Genomic DNA, 4,855 nt, shown 5'->3' with positions numbered 1-4,855 from the left:
GAAAAGCAAGAATGTAAGTTTAGATGCCGGCCCATTTTTGGTGAACAACCTGGGTTGTTCTTGCTGATTGGTGGATAAATTTACCTACCAATGAACAATTGCTGTCCAGAGTGCTAAACCAATAATTGGCAGGCTCCTTAGCTTAGATGTCTTCTTTTTCAAATAAAGATAGCAAGAGAACGAAGAAAAATTGATAATAGGAGTAAATTAGAAAGTTGCTTAAAATTGCATGCTCTATCTGAATCACAAAAGAAACAATTTGGGTTCAGTGTCCCTTTAATAGCTCTATCATCCATGTATCATTTTCTTGATATATTGCTGCATTGCTTTCCTATTTTAATTATCTGAGCTAAAAAAATCCCTCATCAAATCTACATTCCACCTTAAGTAATCTAGGTCTATATTCATTAATTTCCCCTTTGCAGAGTAGTGTAGAATATTAAATACCAAAATTCAATTTTTTAATTGTAATTTTCTTCTTTTTATTTTATCAAGAAATACATAGAAAATACATTTCATCTGAGGGCCATCATCATGTTAATAATTCAGTAAATCAATGTCCCTATCTCCTACTACAATAAAAATTCCATCTTTACAACAAGTCCTCTGGAAGACCAGCATCTGATTTCTCAAAACGTACAGCAGTTTCATCACTGCATGTTCATTATTTATTTTTTTACAATTTTTACATTGTACTTAACATAAAATGCCCTTCATACAGTTGTTTTTATAACAAATACAAGGAAGATGTATTTTTTATATATATATATATATATATATATATATATATATATTCACATGTGTAGGATGTTACCTGGGTCATATTCAGACATCATTATTTTCTGGTGTCTGTAATCTCCAGTATTCTATTAGCCAAAACTCTGGAGCATCTGTGAACAACCACCAAAACAGCAATACCAGCATTAATACAGAATTATATAAAAGACCTCTTGGATATAACAAATTGGGAATATTTTTTATATATAACTTGAATAAGAAAAATATATAAATTGAATATATGAGTTCATACACTAAGTTGTCAAAATTGAATTTCTGTTGAACAAACCTCCTGGTAGGCATTGTGGTAACAATAATATGAAGTTATTTATCAGGGATATTATAAACAATAAAACCTTAACCACTGATAAATAGAGAATTGATTAATACTAACAATTGTGGTACTGTAAACGTTTACTATTTGGGCATCATAACCATTTGTGATTTGTAATTACTTTATTAACAATTGTGTCTCTGTTAATACTCAAATGATGCTCTGAGAACTTCACTGACTTGCAACTGAAGTCTCATATGGCATGTAAATAGTTTTATCAGATCATCTGACTATACATTAAATTACTAGGAAACAATTTCTGGGATAGTAGTTTACATTTTTGAGACTGTTTCAGTTCAACGGAGAAGAGTTATTATCTTCACAAGGTATAATAGGTTGCAGCAACAGGTTCGGTAAAGGACGTTTATAGACGACATTTGGTCAATTCCCCTATGAATACTTCAAATGAAACTACTAACTTTATATCTAAGAAGATCTATTTCCACTACAGATATATTGTTCAGCGTACTTAATAAATGTAAAGCCCTATTAAAATATTGACCTAATTAAAATAGGGTAGTTCACTGTATACAGAGAAGATAACAAGGTACCTGAGATCCGTCATTCCAAGTCGTAATATTTTGGAAGAAATCTATTCACTATTCTTTACTGAAAACCAAGGAATTATTCCTAGTACCACTAATGTCAGTGTGCTCCCAAGTAGGACCATAGTATCTAAAGTTCAACTACTGTAGACAAAGCCACCCCTAATCTAAAATTTATGGAAAAGTAAACAACGCATCTTTGTAAAATAATTCAGCTAATTATTTTGTGAGTAAGAAAGTTTTAGAAATAGTAGACATTTTTTGTTTGCTATCTTAATGCGTAAACCTCCCTGAAAGCTGCTATGTTTATGGTGGCTATGTAGATAGGATGCTATGGTCTCTCTTCTGTCCCAGAAGATTGGAATTTTAAGCAGTTTTATCCTGAGTTATAGTTTTTAAGTGAAAATTAGCCCTAGAAAGCACAGCTCAAATCCTCGCTGAACATCTGAAAGGTTTAATTATTACCAAAATTCTCAGCTCATAAATAATCTCTCTTATTACAAAAATTAATCTTGGAAGGATAATAGATTTATTTGGTCCTGATGGGATTAGAACCTATGACCCTGAGGTTTGAACAGGTGCTGCAGTTAGCTGAGTCATCTTAGCACATCTATCCCAGTAGATTATTTTAAATGTATTCCTTATAAAATTATTATTATTATTTTTATTTTACTTATATGAAGGCAACATGTTCTGTAGCCCTAAAGAGTGTAGAAAATTGGAAAAACTCTAAAAGAATGACAATGAAATTCTCAAAGTTCATAAAATATCTTATTTTGGTTTTCTGGGACTCTTCTTTCTAAATATATTTAACAGAGGCGTAACTAGAAACCACAGGGCCCAGGTGTAATTGCGACCTGTGCACCCCCTGTAGTTTTGCCCCTGATATTTAATATGCTTTAACCAGGAGATGGTTGGATTATATTAACAATGTAATGTCGTAGATTTATTGTGGCATAATATGAAACCATTAATGTTTAATACTTTTTGGAGTATATTTCATTTGTACTTAACATTTAATAGCAAATATGTTCTGACAGCTTCCTGTTTCCAGCATCAGCTATCATATTGCATTTCCAAACTTCTATAAGCACAATTCACTTTTCCATAAAACAAAAATGCATTTAATTCTAGAAAACATAGCTTATCACTATGTCCTCTAGTTCAGATTTTGAATGGGACGCAAAATAAACTGGAAGAGTCATGGGTTGGATGATCTGGTTCTGCAGTGGGTTCTGGCAACTAGGTGGAGTTGAAACATTCTGTGGTGGATATTTTTGGTCTAGGACTAAAGAAGGGTACCCAGGGGCAGAGTCTGGGCAGTTTTGGAAAGATTTAGAAGTTTCTCACTTGGTTCTAATAGTCACAGGCTTCATTGACAGAAACTAGGATGTGTGTGTGTGTGTGTGTATATATATATATATATATATATATATATATATATATATATATATATATATATAAAAAACAGTGTTTACTTCTCTGATGTACCAGGTGAGGAGTTGTGTGACTAAGCTCTGTTTCCAAATAAATGCCACCAATACACATAAAGGCTAAAGGTGTCTCTTACTCTGTTTGTGCTGAAAGGATGATAATTATATGCAGCAATATTGATAATATATTTGCAGCAAACCATAAAGGGCTAGATTACAAGTGGCGCACTAACTGTTCGATAAAGGGTTTACGTGCGTTGGGTTAGCGTGGCTTCAGAGCTATGGTTTACTGTTACGATAGTCAAAAAAGTTTCAGAAGACACATAAAAAATACCTTCAAAATGTATCTTTTAACTTACAGTTACCCTCATAATAACACTGTCTGATAAAAATTATTTTTTAAAAATTGCATAAAAAAGTAATAGTTGCTCTAAGATATGAGACAGGAGGCAGTCAAAGGGCTTTAACATAGAGATGCATACATATGCATGTCTAAATATGTACATATGTATATATACACACACACATGTATTTATATGTGTGTATATATGTACTTATATGTGTATATATGTACTTATATGTGTATATATATATTTATATGTGTATATATGTACTTATATGTGTATATATGTACTTATATGTGTATATATGTATTTATATGTGTATATATGTATTTACAGACATACATACACATAAATACATATGTATACATAGATAGACATACTGTATATAAGTGCATTGGAGCCCTTTGCAGTCAAGTAGCTAAAAACATGAAAAATCATATTTATGCAATATTCATATTTAATAAAGTGTTATACTGTGTATGAATTGAAAATATTTTACATTCCAATGTTCTCCACATAGGGGAATATACTCTTAGTATTTTTACTATTGGGAGGCGCTACTGATTCTCTATATTATCAGTAAAGCTGCTGTAAAATATAGTGATTTGAATGACAGGTAAGACCTCGCTTCTAATCATTCAATAAAATGTTAGGAAAAAAAGAATATATAATTTACACAGCGCTAAACTGTTGTAAGGTTCATCAATGTTAACCTTATTGTTTTAGTTACTCTGAACATTCATATTATTCGCTATAGCTACATAAATACTGATAGATACAATGTGTAGTTTCTAATAAGCTAGAAATCTCTAATAGAAGTAATATCTGTATATACACGTTTGTTATAAATAGGTTATAAAGTAGACAGTATAATAGAAATTATCTCCTACGATAACCATATATAATAATGTCACAGATTGAAACATTAAAAATAAGAGCGAAAGTCTTTTTGGTTCATACAAAGTCCAACATCTGAGTAGATAGTAGTATTTCTCCTATATGGTTTATCTTAACTACTTACAAAATATACCCTCAATCTATGAGGTAAAGAAAGGGTGTTTCAACCGGTGATTCTCTCCGGACACAGTGCTGGGCTTTGAAGTAGGTGTCTCAAGTTAATTTTCAACCACTTAGAGATAGCATTGACTACTTGCAAATAAGGTTTGGCTGACCTTTTTGGCGAAAAACTGTGCACTACTAAAAATGCATCTATGATACCTCATACATACTGAGGTTACCTTTGTGAGTACCTTTTTATAAAATAAAGTTGCCTTCAGTATTTACAGAGTCACGCTATGTTTGCTTTGTTTTAACTTCCTCCACATGAATATCTGACCGTGTATCGATACTCTACGAAGCTGGAGCTGACATAACACAGGTGTTATCCTAGAGGCAAGAATACCACAAGGAATTTTTGACATC

Source organism: Bombina bombina, chromosome 7 (assembly GCF_027579735.1).
Source record: "Bombina bombina isolate aBomBom1 chromosome 7, aBomBom1.pri, whole genome shotgun sequence".
NCBI classification, from domain to species: Eukaryota; Metazoa; Chordata; class Amphibia; order Anura; family Bombinatoridae; genus Bombina; species Bombina bombina.
This window is presented reverse-complemented; position numbering follows the sequence as displayed.